Raw genomic sequence first — 17276 nt, forward strand, 5'->3', positions numbered from 1 at the left:
GGTCGGACCCTCATCTATGTTCGTTTAAGTGCAGTTGCCATGTCGCTGAACTACGGTTGCCATGTCGAACAACTACAGTTGCCATGTCTGCTCAACTGCAGTTGCCATCTCAGGTCAAAGTTCCAGATTGCCATTTTTTGGACAACTACAGCTGTTGCCATGTGTGGTCTGGTCTACTGCAGTTGCCATGATTTCAAAACTTTAGGAGTTGCCACCTACTAACACTAGGCAGTTGCCATGTAGCACTGAAAAAATGGCATGGCAGAAAAACATGTTTGGGTAAAAGAGAGAGTTGCCATGTGCTCACAAGCACGTTAGGGCAGTTGCCATGTAAAAAGAAAGAGTTGCCATCTGCTTACGTGCATGCTAAGGCAGTTTGCCATGTACCATGCAAAACATATGCAACTGACATGTTCGGGTAAAAAAAAGAGAGTTGCCATCTGCTTGCAATCACACTAGGGCAGTTGCCATGTACACTGCAAAACGCATGGTAACTGGCAGCTTGGGTGTGGGAGAGGAGGCGGACGTGTGGGCGAGATGGCAAACGCCCACACACCAGCCCTTGTGCGTGACTGAAAACATGTGTGTGGGTGAACTGCTAAACGCCCACACACCGGCCCCTCCGTGTGGTAAAACGGATGTGTGGCCGAACTGTGTCACACACCACACACACGCCTTGTCCTACGTGGCACATAAAATCAGCCAGATTGTGCCAAGATTCGTGTATATAGTACTGGACGATGATGGATGCGTGTGGTCGAGATGGTCAACGCCCACACGTGTGGGCGTTAACATTTCCATAGACATATGGAACTCGGAACACTTCATTGATGAAAGCCAATATATAAGACTCACCTCCAAGCTCCCCGCGCTTGCCCATCTCCTGCAGGCCGTAGACGCAGTCGACGATGCCCTTCTGCTCGGCGGTGCTGAACACACACCGGAATGGAGCTCCAGGCCGGAGAGAGGATGTTGACGAGGTGGCCCTTGACCCTCTCGAAGCATATGAAGTCGTACTTCCGCGGCAAGTTCCGGAATCGTTATAGCTCCCGTTGCTCCCGCATCAGCCTCGCCCTCGGCCTTGCCACCCTGCCGGCCTCCTCCTCCCCCCACTCTTCGTCATCTTCGGCGGCCGCGGAGCGTCCATCTCCACGGCGGCGGCGGCGGCGAGCTCATCCTCGTGCACCATGTATGGCCATGACATCAGGGGCTTCTCCGCTTCCGCCTGCTGCGGCGGCGTCGGGGGCGGATCCGAGTCCCACCCACTGGGATCGAACGGGAGATGCCACGGAGCGGCCGGATCCGAGTCCTACCCACTGGGATCGAACGGGAGATGCCGCGGGGCGGCCGGATCCGAGTCCCACCCCGTGGGCACGACCCTCTCTCGACCGAAGCCATGAGGCCACGGCGCTGGCGCCCCAGTGCGACGGCGGCAAGGACCGGCGCGAGTAGCATGGCCGCAGCGGCACCAACGCGCTGCCAGACACCATCGACAGATGACGACGCTGGATGATGGGGTCTTTGGTGTGCCACCCGCCGCCGGACTCACCGGAATCGGCCGGCACGGTGGTGGTGGCGGTAGCGAGGGGTTGCAGGAGGAGGGAGAGCTAGCGAGAGAGGAGACGAGAGGGCTTGCGTTTTTTACTTTCCCCCTTCGGTACAGCAAAATCGACGTGGCATAGGCGAGAAGGCGCACTTACCGCGACTGTTAATGGGTTTAATAATGTCAATACTCTGATTTCATTGACCCTATTTTGCACAGGTCAATACCGAAGGTACCAAATCAGTCAATAGAGATACTATGAAGAAATGCTTACCATATTTTTACAGAGATGCAGAGGGAGAGGGAGAGGGAGAGGGTCTGAGTCTGATGGTGTAGAAGAAGCCGGAGAGGAAGACAACCATGTGGTCTGCGCCTGCCGAGAAGAGGCGGTTGTTGCCGTTCATGGCGCCGCCAAAGTGGTTATCAAGGGAAGAGAGGATGGGAATCGCGTCCGAGGCGTGGGAGTGCAGCGGCGGCCACCTCGTCCTCTCCATGAAAGCTTCATGTCCTTGTCCATCTCTCCAGTGTGGTGGTGCCCATGCCTCTCCCGCTGAGAGTTGAGGAGCGGCGAAAGCCTAGGTTAGGAGCAGCTATGGCAAGAGCACAACGGGGCAAGATAAACGGGGAAGGAGAAGGTCGATGTACCTCTGCAAGGAGCAAATGATATGGGCTTGAGTAGCAGGCTGCACCCTTCCTGACGAAGAAAGAACGCCGGTCGACCGACGGCGCTCCTCGCACACGCATCTGCACCTGCCGCTCCTGGGTCGAGCCGGCAGGTTCAGCAGGAAAAATAGTAGAAGGATGCAATAAATGGCATCTCAAATTTTGTAGCCCAAGAACAAACATACATTTAGATAAGAAGAATTGGACACATACCTCAAAGGGAAGCATGACGAACAGTGATGTTATCATGGGAAAGATGCAAAGAGCATCAGGGGTCGTTAGATCTATAAGCCATGGAGCTCCAGCCCCTTTTAAAAATGGAACTTTCTCAACCACGTTTGATATCTAGAAGCATGACAGAAAATTGAAATGCCTACCTGAAATTATCAGTCGAATGCTTTAGACTTGCACAATTCAAAACCTCTGCACGAAAATAACCCTTGCATTTTTTTTCTGAAAAGGGGTGTCTCCCCGGCCTCTGCATCAGAACGGTGCATACGGCCACATAAATAGATAAATAAAGTTGTTCAACAAGGTCGTAAAGTCTGGAAAAAAAATAACGGCGAGCTCACAAAGAGCCACAACGCCAAAAACACAAGGCCCAAAAGCCACAACTGGCTGGCAAAACAAAGATAGGTAAACTAATTGCCTATCCTATTACATGACCGCCATCCAAATCGGTTGAAGATATTCCGCGCTATCATCTCCCACCGGATAGATCCAGTAACCAAACGCTCCCTGTCCTCCATCGAAGTGAGTAAGGACCACATACGGATCAGCGCAGTAGCTCGGAATAAAACCTGCAAAAAATGAATATTCGTTTTTCTGTTAAAAGTCAAATCATTTATGCAATTTCAAATTGCCCACAACAAAGCACATACTCCTACAAGAATGTGTCTGGCTGTTTTGGACTCTATCCCAACAAGCCACGTTCCAAATGACGTACTGACCGAATTTGGAGGAGTAATGTTAAAAGAAATATGCACCGTGTGCCACAAAACCTTTGCCAAAGGGCAGTCAAAGAAGCGGTAATTGATGGTTTCGTCCCGATCACAAAAACTACACCTAGTAGATCCTGTCCAGTTACGCTTAACCAAATTATCCTTTGTTAGAATGACTTTTTTATGTACAAACCACATAAACACTTTAATTTTCAAAGGAACTTTGACTTTCTAAACCTCTTTGGAACTTGGGATAACACTAGAGTTAATGACATCGATATACATCAACTTGACTGTGAACTCTCCAGACCTAATAAGCTTCCAACACAACTTATCGGGTTGATGAGATAGCTGAACCTCCATCAGTCTACTCACCAAATGAAGCCATGCTTCCCACCGGTCGCCCACAAGCGCCCTCCTAAACTGAATATTAAGGTGAATGGACTGCAAAATTGTGGCAACAAGAGCATCACATCATTGAACAATACGATACAGCGACGGATACTGAAGCGCCAACGGCGTTTCACCAAGCCAAGTATCCTCCCAGAAGCGAGTGGTGTTACCATTACCCACTATAAACTTAGTTCTATTAAAGAAGGCAGCTTTGACTCTCATAAGCCCCTTCCAAAACGGCGAGTCTGTGGGTCTCACTGTCGCCTGGGACAACGTCTTGGACTGCATATACTTACTACGAACAATCTGCGCCCACGTGGCCTCAGTTTCATGTGAAAGTTTATACAGCCACTCGCTGAGAAGACATCTGTTTTTGACTTCAAGATTCTCAATACCAAGGCCCCCCTGGTCCTTTGGTCGACAGATGATATCCCATTTGGCTAGTCAGTATTTTCTCTTTGTTTCATCACTCTGCCAGAAGAACCGGGATCGATAGAAGTCCATCCTTTTCCTAACACTAACTGGGACTTCGAAAAAAGATAAGAGAAACATAGGCATACTCATGAGCACCGAATTAATAAGGATCAGTCAGCCTCCATAAGACATGAGTTTGCCCTTCCAGCAGCTAAGTTTCTTCTCAAACCGGTCTTCGATGCTCTTCCATTCTCTATTTGTCAGCTTACGATGGTGAATGGGTATACCTAAGTACGTGAAAGGTAACGCCCCCAATTCGCATCCAAACAATTGCCTATAAGCCTCTTGTTACTCATTGGCTCTACCAAAGCAGAACAACTCGCTTTTATGAAAATTGATCTTCAGTCTGGTCAATTGTTCAAATAAGCATAATATCAGCTTCATATTGCTCGCTTTTGCCAAGTCGTGCTCCATAAAGATGATTGTATCATCAGCGTACTGCAGGATCGATACACCTCCATCAACTAGATGAGGCACCAATCCACCCACTTGACCGGCCTCCTTTGCCCTTCCTATCAGAATTGCCAACATGTCAACCACAATGTTGAACAGAATAGGAGACATTGAATCACCTTATCTCAGGCCCTTGTGTGTCTGGAAATAATGACCAATGTCATCATTCAGTTTAATTCCAACACTCCCTTTTTGCGTGAAGGATTCTACCCGGCGTCGCCAAGCTTCATCAAAACCCTTCATGCGTAAGGCCTGCTGAACGAAAGGCCATTTGACTTTGTCGTACGCTTTCTCGAAATCCACCTTGAAAACAACTCCGTCTAGCTTTTTCATGTGGATCTCATGGAGCATTTCATGAAGGACCACAACCCCTTCAAGGATGTTCCTGTCCGGCATGAAAGCAGTTTGGGTAGGCTACACCACAGCATGCGCGATCTGTGTGAGCCTATTAGTCCCGACCTTGGTGAAAATTTTGAAACTAACATTAAGAAGATAGATTGGCCTGAATTGCTCAATTCTCACAGCCTCTGTTTTCTTAGGAAGAAGGGTTATCGTTCCAAAATTCGGTTGGAAAACCTGAAGCTGCCCAGAGAAGAGATCATTGAACAAGGGCAACAGATCCCCCTTAATGATGTGCCGGCACTTCTTATAAAACTAAGCCGAAAATCCATCCGGGCCGGGAGCCTTATTAATTTTCATTTGCGATATAGCCTCGAACACTTCTTTCTCAGTGAACGGAGCCGCCAAAATATCATTCTCCACTACTGTTAGTTGAGGAACATCCTCAATCCTGGACTCATCCAGAGACACACAGTTATCCTCTAGGGGTCCAAACAGCTGCTTGTAATACTCGGTAATGTATAATTATAGGTTTTCCTGTCCTAAAATCGTTCCTTCATCTTGTTCAAGCTGGAAGATTTTCTTCTTTCTGTGTTTACCATTAGCGATCATGTGAAAGAATTGAGTGTTCGCGTCCCCCTGGACTACTCGCCGCACCTTGGCCCGCAACACCCACTTCAATTCCTCCTCTCGAAGAAGCCCTTTCAGCCTCATCTCCACGTCAAGCTTGGCATGAAGCTCCGAGGGCAGAACTGTGGTTTCTGCTTTTACATCTAAGGACTGAATAAGGGTAAGGAGCAGTTCCTTTTCGACCTTATAGATCCCACTAAGATGCTTAGCCCACCCACGCAGAAAACTTCTCAAATGCCTGATCTTATTCTGCCAGCGCTCGAGCGCAATCTTACCTCCGGTATCCTTAGCCCACTCTCTGGCTACGAGATCAAAGAAGCCGTCTCGCTCAAACCAAGCAAGCTCAAAAGAGAAGAATTTTTATTTCCCAAGTGGGTGGCCTCACCAGAGTCAACAAATAACGGCGTGTGGTTAGAAATTCCACGAGAAAGAGCCTGAATTGTTACAAAGGGAAACTTCTGTTCCCATTCGATGCTAGCCAACACTCGATCCAACTTTTCAAATGTCGGATTTGGCATCACGTTAGCCCAAGTGAATTTTCTTCCCGAAAGCTCAGTCGCTCTCAGATCCAAGCTTTGAATGATAGTATTAAACATGAACGACCATCTGCCATCAAAGTTATCATTGTTCTTCTCCTCACTCCTTCTAATGATGTTAAAATCACCCCCACCAGGATAGGGAGCTGCTTAGAGCCGCAAATCCTAACCAGATCAGCCAAGAACTCAGGCTTGAGTTCGGGCTGTGCGGCACCATATACCGCCACCAAAGCCCAATTGAACCCATCGGCCTTCGACCGCACCCGAAACTTGACTACAAAATCTCCCATAACCACACTTCGAACCTTGAGCGAATCACATCGAACTCCGAGTAAGATCCCACCTGATCTCCCTCTCGGTGGAAAACAGTGCCAGTCAAAATCAATACCTCCCGACAAAGTATTTAGAAATTGTGGCGCAAAATTATCTCTACCAGTTTCCGATAAAGCGATAAAATCTAATCTATGCTCGAGAGACGCCTCCGCAAGAAACCTTCTTTTAGCCAAGTCTTTCAGACCTCTGCTATTCCAAAAGATTCCTTTCATAATTCATCATGGAATCTTTTAGCCGTTCAGATCCTAGCACTCCTACGCACCACGGACACCGGGTAAACCTTCCACTTCCACTTGCGTTTAGTGATATTCTGACTCTGCAACCGGTCCTCACAACCAGTCTCAGTAGGTCTTGCCACATCATTCACAGATGTATCATCTTCCTCCTCTGACTCAGGCATGGGAGGAATAAGATCCGCACAAAAATTATCAAGCACCCTGACCACCAACGCATAAAACTCTGAATCGCTCATGGGCTTAACCGCTACTAAGTTGTGAATCATCTCTAAAGCCCGCTCAACCTCTAAATCCAGGAGATCATTAACAGAATTTGAAATTTCACTAGCATTACTACCTAGTGAAACTCCTAATTGATTTGCATTATCAACAATCTCATCATTAGAAAAACTCCTAATGAGATCATTAACGCGACGGGAGAAGGTGGATCCTAGCCCACCTACATCAGCCCCCTCCCAAAGGTAAGACCGCCACCGCCGAGGCCTCGTCCAGCACTGACGTAGAGAAGGACACGGGTGCACCTGCTGTAGGACCTTGAAGTATGTCTAGAGGGGGGGTGATTAGACTACTTGACCAATTAAAAACTTAACCTTTTCCCAATTTTAGGCTTTGGCAGATTTTAGCTATCTTTGAACAAGTCAAGCAATCTTCACACAATTCAAGCAAGCATGCAAAGAGTATATAGGCAGCGGAAATTAAAGCATGCAACTTGCAAGAAAGTAAAGGGAAGGGTTTGGAGAATTCAAACGCAATTGGAGACATGGATGTTTTTGTCGTGGTTCCGATAGGTGGTTCTATCGTACATCCACGTTGATGGAGACTTCAACCCACGAAGGGTAACGGTTGCGCGAGTCCACGGAGGGCTCCACCCATGAAGGATCCACGAAGAAGCAACCTTGTCTATCCCACCATTGCCGTCGCCCACGAAGGACTTGCCTCACTAGCAGTAGATCTTCACGAAGTATGCGATCTCCTTGCCCTTACAAACTCCTCGGTTCAACTGCACAATCTTGTCGGAGGCTCCAAGTGACACCTAGACAATCTAGGAGACACCACTCTCCAAGAAGTAACAAATGGTGCGTTGATGATGAACTCCTTGCTCTTGTGCTTCAAATGATAGTCTCCCCAACACTCAACTCTCTCTCATAGGATTTGTATCTGGTGGAAAGAAGATTTGAGTGGAAAGCAACTTGGGGAAGGCTAGAGATCAAGATTCATATGGTAGGAATGGTATATCTTGGTCTCAACACATGAGTAGGTGGTTCTCTATCAGAACTGGTAAGTTGGAAGTGTAGGTTTGTTCTGATAGCTCTCTCCATGAATGAAGAGTAGGTGGAGGGGTATATATAGCCTCCACAAAAAATCTAACCGTTACACACAATTTACCAAACTCGGTGGGACCGAATCATCAAACTCGGTCGGACCGATTTAGTAAACCTAGTGACCGTTAGGATTTTCGGTGGGACTGACATGCAACTCGGTAGGACCGATATGATTAGGGTTAGGGCATAACGTAATCTCGATGAGACCAATTACACAAACTCGGTGAGACCGAATTTGGTAATTAGCTAACCAGAGAGTTGGTCAGGTAAACTCGATGGGACCGATTTGCTCTTTTCGGTGAGACCGAAATGTTACGAAAGGGAAACAAAGAGTTTACATTGCAATCTCGGTGGGACCGATCGCTCACTTCGGTTAGACCAAAACGTTACAAAGGGAAACAGAGAGATTACAATCCCATCTCGGTGAGACCGAGATCCCTATCGGTGAGACCGATTTGCCTAGGGTTTGTGGTAGTGGCTATGACATTTGAACTCGGTGGCGCCGGATAGAAAGAATCGGTAGGGCCGAGTTTGACTTTAGGTTTAGGTCATATGTGGATGTGAGAAAGTAGTGGAGGGTTTTGGAGCATATCACTAAGCACATGAAGCAAGAGGCTCATTAAGCAACACCTCATCCCTCCTTGATAGTATTGGCTTTTCCTATAGACTCAATGTGATCTTGGATCACTAAAATGTAAAATGAAGAGTCTTGAGCTTTTGAGCTTGAGCCAATCCTTTGTCCTTGATATTTTGAGGGATCCACTTTCATCATCCATGCCATGCCATTCATTGAGCTTTCCTGAAATAATAGTCTTGAAATAGCATTAGCTCAATGAGCTATATGTTGTTATGAATTACCAAAACCACCTAGGGATAGTTGCACTTTCAATCTCCCCCTTTTTGGTAATTGATGACAACATATAGATTAAAGCTTCGACAAATGATAATAAGATTGAAAAACATCGTCGCTTTGAGAAGTATGTGATAAGCAAGAGCTCACTTTGAGAAATATGTGATAAGCAAGAGCTCCCCCTAAATTTGTGCATAGTTTAATATTTGCTTTGGACTGCAAATGCACAAGGAATTAGGCTCATGGGTTACTCTTCCATGTCACATACATCTTGGTGGAGCACTCAAAATAATAAAGATTGAATACATGCACTCATCACCAAGCAAAGTGAATGATCATATAAGGATAAGTAAGATAATAACATATAACAAGCATAAGTGTAGCTTATGATCAAACACATGATCAGCAATATCTCACAGGTAATTGCATAGTATCTCAAGCAATCAAAAGCAAACAAAGTTTAACCACCAAAGCAAGAGAGAACAAAAGCAACACTCTCTCTCTCGAAGCCTATGACCTATACATTTTTCTCCCCCTTTGGCAACAAGTTACCAAAAATTTCATAGAAAATGCATAGTGCAAGATCGACTCTCAAGCTTGATCTTCAAGTGGTGGTGTAGAGATGGCTTCTTGGACGAAGACTTCAGTATATGTGGATGGGGCTGGAGGAGTTGGTGCTGTAGCTGGTTGCACTGGAGCTGTAGGAGCTGTAGCTGGTGCAGATGATGTGGCTCTAGTGTCTGTCATAGGCACTGCAGCTGACCTCTGCTCTCTAGGCACTCTGGCAAATGCATTAGTGGTTGTCTTGCCCTTCCTCTCCTGCATGTCATCCTGAAGCTGCTCCATGACTGACTGAATCTCAGTTACTTTGACATCTAGATCATAGAATTTTTATTCCATGATTCTTTCCAGGCTCTCCTGATTTTGAGTTAGGGTGGCCAACCCCTTCTCAATCCTCAGTGTTGATGCTATCAAGTAACCAAGCTGCTCCTGCTTGTTCTTCAGAAAGTACTCAGATGCCTCCTCTTGAGTTGGCATCTTGGCAGCCTTCTCTTTCCTTGCCTTTTCCTTCTTCTCTTGAGCCTGCACTGATGATGGTTCATTCTCATTCATTACAACTTGATTTTCCTCAAAGTCTGGATAGAGAGCAAAGTGTTCTTTATCCAACAGATATTTCCCTGTGCCCATCTTTGAGTTAATCAACTCTTGAATCTGTGGGGCATATTCACAGCTCCTCTTTTGGTCTGCTGCTGTCCTCTTGATAGTCTCTACTATGAGGCTCATGACCTTGAATTTCTGGGGCACATCAAAAATGTGAAGCAAGTTTATTGCATGCCCTATGACCATGTTGTGGTTACCTGATTTGGGCAACAGAGTGTGCCTTAGGATCCAGTTGATCGTAGGCAGCCCTGACAGAAGAAAATGAATGGATCCAAACTTGAAAGTCTCAAGTGCATCATCAGGGATCTCTTTGTACATCTGTGACATTGAGTTATGATCCATTTTCTTCTTGGCATAGATATCCAAGTCATCTTCACTCTCCTTTGGGGCATTGATCAGATTGGCCCATTCCTCAATGGTTGACTGGTACCTTGTACCTTCAGACATCCAAACTATCCTCCCATCTGGATAGAAATGTGCTGTGGAGTAGAATTGCATAATGAGTTCATCATTCCAGTTGGTGAGCTTCTGCCCAACAAAATCTGCAACTCCACATGCAATGGAACTATCTTGCACTCCAGGATAGTGTTCTTCATTTTCCTTCATGTAGGTCCAGTCGACCCACCTCATATCACACACTATGGGCTTCTTGTCCAACAAGATTGTCTCATAGAAGTCCTGTTGTTCCTTTGTATGGAACTTGTAATCAACAGCAGTCCTTCTCCTGGTGGCATATAGATCTAACTCTCTCCATAGCCTCAACCCTAGATCTCTCCTGATCTTCATGTTCTCAGCCACAGAATGAGCACTATTGTGGTCTGAATCTTGGGTTTGAGCTTCCTTAAGATCCGCCCTTCTTCATATTCCTCAGCAGCAACTTCATGCACTGGGGCCTTGTTCTTCTCAGCTACTAGTATACTCCTAGTATTCCTCTTGGGTGCAATCTGTGGCTTGGGGGCAGCTTTGGGTGCTTCTTTGGGCTTTGATGTTGCAGCCCCTGACTTTATAACATCACCCATTAGCTTTTGTGCCTTGGGTGCTGGTGCAGCAACCTCTTCTTCTTCTTCCATCATGGAAGGTTGACCAACAACTCTGGCCATGGTCTTCTTGACCCTTTCCTTCCTTTTCTTTCCTTCTGCAGCTGGCTCTTTGGGATTAGGCTTTCCAGGTTCTTGTGTTGATCCTCTGACCTTCAGCATAGGTGTCCTCTTGGCAGGAACCTTCCTATTAAGTCCAGGCTTTGTGGTCTTTGCTGAGCCATACTCCTTTTTGAGCACTACCTTTTTGGAAGTAGCCTCATCTTCTTCTGCCATATAATCCTCATCCTCAGATTCTGAGGTTCTCTTCCTTCTTGCTCTTGTGGCTGCTTTGGGCAAATTGCTAGGAGTACTTCTGCTGCCTTCATCTGAGGAACTGGAGGGACTAGTGCCCTCACTAATGTGAATCTGCTCTTCTTCCCTGTTCTGACTGTCACTTTGGTCTGACATGCTGCAAACACTGACTGCTGACCCTATGAATAGTTATAGATGAGATGGAATGGATGAGCATCACAAAATGCAGAGATTTTTGCAAAAGAATGATTCAAAAAACTTAGTTTTAGTTTTCCACAGAAAGCATTTCGGATCTACCGATTTTCAAACTCGGTGATACCGAAGCAGTTTTGGAATCTAAACTAGTGAACTCGGTCAGACCGAGTCACAGTTCGATGGCACCGAGACTGCTAGGGTTTCACAAAGTTTTAAAATTGGTCACACCGATTAGCAATTCTCGGTCAGACCGAGAGTTACTAGTGCAATGGCGTTAGCCAAATCGGTGGGACCAAGTTTTTCAACTCGGTGGGTCCGAGATGGTTTCAGCGGAAACCTAACCCTAAATTTTCGAATCACACCTCTTCTAAGGATCGTTTTGACTAGATAGAAGTGTTTCAATCGAGGCAAGATGCATTACGAACACAATGTGCTGAGAATCAGACGAGGATAGCACTGCGATCGAGTTCATACCCTAGTTCGGCGGTGAACTCGCTACGGCGGCAACGGTGGAGAAGAATTCCATTAACAGCGGCGGAGACCAGCGACAAGAGGCGGCTGGTGACGAAGTCGACGATCCGTAGACCAAGTAGGCAGAGCGAGCTATGTGCGGGCGAGGAGTTTCGGAGAAAGTTTTCCAAAATTTGCCCGTGAGTATATATAGCCCGACCCTGTCGGTGTGACCGAGTGGAACAACTTGGTGGCACCGAGATGCATAACTGTTAACAGTTACATCAACTCGGTGTGACCGAAAAGTTCAAATCGGTTGCACCGAGATTGAAAACCTAGATCGACTTAGTGATCTCGGTATGACCGAAATGGAGGAATCGGTCAGACCGAAAATCACAAAGAAGTTTTGGAAGTTTAAGTCTATGACGAATCGGGGACTCCGAGTGCTCCTCACATAGAGTGGTTCGAATCTGACTTGATCAAATTTTGTGATGTAGCATGAATAGAGTTTGAGACAAGAAAAGCATAGATAGCTAGAGAAGGTTCTTACGCATTCTTGTCCATCCACTTGTCCAAAGAAAAAGAAGCCAATCAATCAAAACAACAAGTGGATGTCCTCGAATGAGTAAAATATGCATCCAACATGCTCACACAATAAAATGACAAATGAAATATGTGGCAAAGCATGCATAACCAATTCTAGCATCTATCAAACAATTGGCGATGACTAGGTCATCTATATATGAGTATATTGACTTAGGAGTCAAATGATAACATTTGATCATGGGTCATACTCATCGTTTAAGCTCAAGTGGGGTTACCACTTTTACATAAAGCATCTATGTGTTCACATCCTTAGAGTTGCTTTGACTCAATTCTTAGAGTTAAGCTCCCCCTAGATGTGAGATCCCCCCTTAGAGGGATAAACTAACCTTGGGTTTTGTCGATGATGACTTCATGTAGGTGTTGAAGATGTGGATGCTCTATGTTAATGTAGATCTTTTGGAGCAATCCTTTGGAGTGAGTTGCACTTTCAATACCTACACGGGTTAGTCCCACAAGGAACAAACAAGAATATCCACAGACATAGAGTGATGCACACACAAAATGATGTCCATGAAAACATTAGGTTACCTTGTCCCTTGCCTTACCAACATGAGGGTTTGTGACTCCTTGAACTAGTGCAAGATGTGGAAGTTGATTGCACTTGTCCTTGCCATAATTATATGAGTGAAGAATGTTGGCGGAGTCACCCTCAAGAACTCTCTAGTTCTTCTTCTTAGGGATCCACATCATCTTGATGGGAATCCTTGGTGTAGTAGTTGTGCTTGATGAAGTAGAACTTGACGTAGTCTTGGGAACCCACTTGACCAAGGCCTTAGGTGCTTCTTCAAATGCATCAATCTCCTCTTGAAGCTTGTCCTTGCCTTTGTTCTTGTGGTCTTGTGGTGGAAGATCATCTTGTGCTTGTGTTCCCTTGAAGGAAGTAGGATCATACTTCTCTTGTTGAGGAACAAACTTCGTCTTGGGGTGTTGATCTTCTTCCCACTCAACTCCATTGGCATTGAACTTTCATTCAAAACCAACACCTTGATTCTTCCGGTGCCTTCCTTGCTTGCGTACAATTTCCTCAAATTGCTTACTCCCGGCAAGGCTCTTGTATACACCTTTCTCTATAATTCCCTTCAATAAGTTGTTTTCTTGCTCAAGTGTAACTTGGCTAAGAGAATCATTAGTGGAATCAAGAGAACTACTAGAAGCAATAATATTGGATTTAGCATTGTTATTGCTACTACTAGAGGAAGAATCTTTCTTGTTCTTGTTACTAGACTTGACTTGAGGCATGTAAGTAGATAAGAGTAAACGCTTGGCAATATAAGAAGAACTTTTCTTGCGAAGATCATCATTGATTGCCTTTAAGAACTCATGCTCTTGCTCAAGATTAAGCTTTTCAAAGCGTAACTTCTCATGAGTCCTCAAAAGTTCTCGATGATCCCCTAAGATAGTTTCATGAGTTAACTTAAGAGTGTTTAGTTCTTTAGTTAAAAACTCAATCTTCTCCTTATCATTGTCATTCGTTTTATCTTATTTAGCATGATTAATTGACGTTTCATCATAGTATTCATCACTAGAGTTGTCAATAAGTAAATCATCATCACCTAACAAGTCATCTTCATCACTATTAAAATCAACATACTCGGGGTGTGTTACCTTAGGACCTTTGGCCATGAAGCATCTTCCAATTCCTTCATTTGGTGAGTCAAATATGTCGTAGGAGTTGGTCGACACAAGTGCTAGACCGGCAACACCTTCATCTTGAGTATGTTCGGAGTCGGAGTGATAGCTTCTCTCGGAGTGATGTTCAGAGTCGGAACCGGATACCCATTCACCAACATGAGCTTGATGTCTTTGTTTTGTGTAGCTCTTTGATGACTTGTCCTTCCTTTTTTCGAATCCTTGCTTCTCCGTGAGGGTCTTCGTTCATAACGATCATATCTACTCCTTCTCTCTCTTGGTGGTGATTCTTCTCTTCTACTTCTTCTCTTAGGAGAATCTTCTCTTCTTTTGTAGGGTGCCGTACACTCATTGGAATAGTGTCCGGGTCTCCCACAATTGTAGCAATTGTGCTCTCGACTAGAAGATCTTTTGTCATTGTAGGACCTTGACTTAGAGCTTCTTTCTTTGCTTCTACTCTTGTAGAATTTGTTGAAGTTCTTCACCATTAAGCTCAATTCTTCATTGAAGGTTTGTTTCTCACTTGATGATGTAGGAGCTTCACATGAGGCTTTGTAAGCACCACTTGACTTGTTGTGAAGTTCCTCCTTATCCTTGAGTGACATCTCTTGAGCAACAATTCTACCAATGACTTTCGTTGGCTTGAGATTCTTGTAATTGGGCATCATTTGAATCAATGTGCACACGGTATCATACTTTCCATCCAATGCTCTTAGGATTTTCTTGATGATGAATCTGTTAGTCATCTCTTCACTTCCTAAGCCGGCAATCTCATTTGTGATAATAGCAAGCCTAGAGTACATTTCAACGACACCTTCACCATCCTTCATTTTGAACTTGTCAAGCTGACTTTGGAGCACATCCAACTTGGATTCCTTGACGGAGTCGGTACCTTCATGCATATCAATCAAAGTGTCCCAAATTTCCTTTGCATTCTCAAGACGGCTGATTTTGTTGAATTCTTCAGGGCATAAACCGTTGAAGAGGATATCACAAGCTTGAGCGTTGTATTGCAGCATCTTCAATTCATCCGCACTAGCTTCACGGTTCGGTTCTCTCCCATCAAAGAATTCACCTTGCAAACCAATACACACAATAGCCCAAACGGCGGGGTTATGTCCGAGAATATGCATTTTCATCTTATGCTTCCAACTAGCAAAATTAGTGCCATCAAAGTAAGGACCTCTACAGTGATAATTTCCCTTGCTAGACGCCATACTCTCCTAGGTTGTGAAACCAAGGCTATGACCACCAAAAGCTATGGAAATCAAAGCAAATGGAGACCAAAGCTCTGATACCACTTGTAGGACCTTGAAGTATGTCTAGAGGGGGGTGATTAGACTACTTGACCAATTAAAAACTTAACCTTTTCCCAATTTTAGGCTTTGGCAGATTTTAGCTATCTTTGAACAAGTCAAGCAATCTTCACGCAATTCAAGCAAGCATGCAAAGAGTATATAGGCAGCAGAAATTAAAGAATGCAACTTGCAAGAAAGTAAAGGGAAGGGTTTGGAGAATTCAAACGCAATTGGAGACACGGATGTTTTTGTCGTGGTTTTGATAGGCGGTGCTATCGTACATCCACATTGATGGAGACTTCAACCCACGAAGGGTAACGGTTGCACGAGTCCACGGAGGGCTCCACCCACGAAGGGTCCATGAAGAAGCAACCTTGTCTATCCCACCATGGCCGTCGCCCATGAAGGACTTGCCTCACTAGCAGTAGATCTTCACGAAGTAGGCGATCTCCTTGCCCTTACAAACTCCTTGGTTCAACTCCACAATCTTGTCGGAGGCTCTCAAGTGACACCTAGCCAATCTAGGAGACACCACTCTCCAAGAAGTAACAAATGGTGCGTTGATGATGAACTCCTTGCTCTTGTGCTTCAAATGATAGTCTCCCCAACACTCAACTCTCTCTCATAGGATTTGGATCTGGTGGAAAGAAGATTTGAGTGGAAAGCAACTTGGGGAAGGCTAGAGATCAAGATTCATATGGTAGGAATGGAATATCTTGGTCTCAACACATGAGTAGGTAGTTCTCTCTCAGAACTGGTAAGTTGGAAGTGTAGGTTTGTTCTGATAGCTCTCTCCATGAATGAAGAGGAGGTGGAGGGGTATATATAGCCTCCACACAAAATCTAACCGTTACACACAATTTACCAAACTCGGTGGGACCGAATCATCAAACTCGGTCGGACCGATTTAGTAAACCTAGTGACCGTTAGGATTTTCGGTGGGACTGACATGCAACTCGGTAGGACCGATATGATTAGGGTTAGGGCATAACGTAATCTCGGTGAGACCGATTACACAAACTCGGTGAGACCGAATCTGGTAATTAGCTAACCAGAGAGTTGGTCAGGTAAACTCGGTGGGACCGATTCGCTCTTTTCGGTGAGACCGAAATGTTACGAAAGGGAAACAGAGAGTTTACATTGCAATCTCGGTGGGACCGATCGCTCACTTCGGTTAGACCGAAACATTACGAAGGGAAACAGAGAGATTACAATCCCATCTCGGTGAGACCGAGATCCCTATCGGTGAGACCGATTTGCCTAGAGTTTGTGGTAGTGGATATGACATTTGAACTCGGTGGCGCCGGATAGAAAGAATCGGTAGGGCCGAGTTTGACTTTAGGTTTAGGTCATATGTGGATGTGAGAAAGTAGTGGAGGGTTTTGGAGCATATCACTAAGCACATGAAGCAAGAGGCTCATTAAGCAACACCTCATCCCTCCTTGATAGTATTGGCTTTTCCTATAGACTCAATGTGATCTTGGATCACTAAAATGTAAAATGAAGAGTCTTGAGCTTTCGAGCTTGAGCCAATCCTTTGTCCTTGATATTTTGAGGGATCCACTTTCATCATCCATGCCATGCCATTCATTGAGCTTTCCTGAAATAATAGTCTTGGAATAGAATTAGCTCAATGAGCTATATGTTGTTATGAATTACCAAAACCACCTAGGGATAGTTGCACTTTCACCTGCCCCGAGTCCCCTATAGAAGAGGCTGAACTACCTCCTGCAGCACCTGCACCTCGACAGGAGAGGAGAGAGCCGAGGCCGCTTGCCCCGGGATCCCTCCTGAAGACAAAGCCTCCAACACCGGAACCACTACCTGATGAGAGACACTGTGCTGCGCACGTGAGGTAGTGGCCACCTGCCTACACACCTCCTCCCCCCCCCC

Source organism: Triticum dicoccoides, chromosome 1B, assembly GCF_002162155.2.
Source record: "Triticum dicoccoides isolate Atlit2015 ecotype Zavitan chromosome 1B, WEW_v2.0, whole genome shotgun sequence".
Lineage (NCBI taxonomy): Eukaryota > Viridiplantae > Streptophyta > Magnoliopsida > Poales > Poaceae > Triticum > Triticum dicoccoides.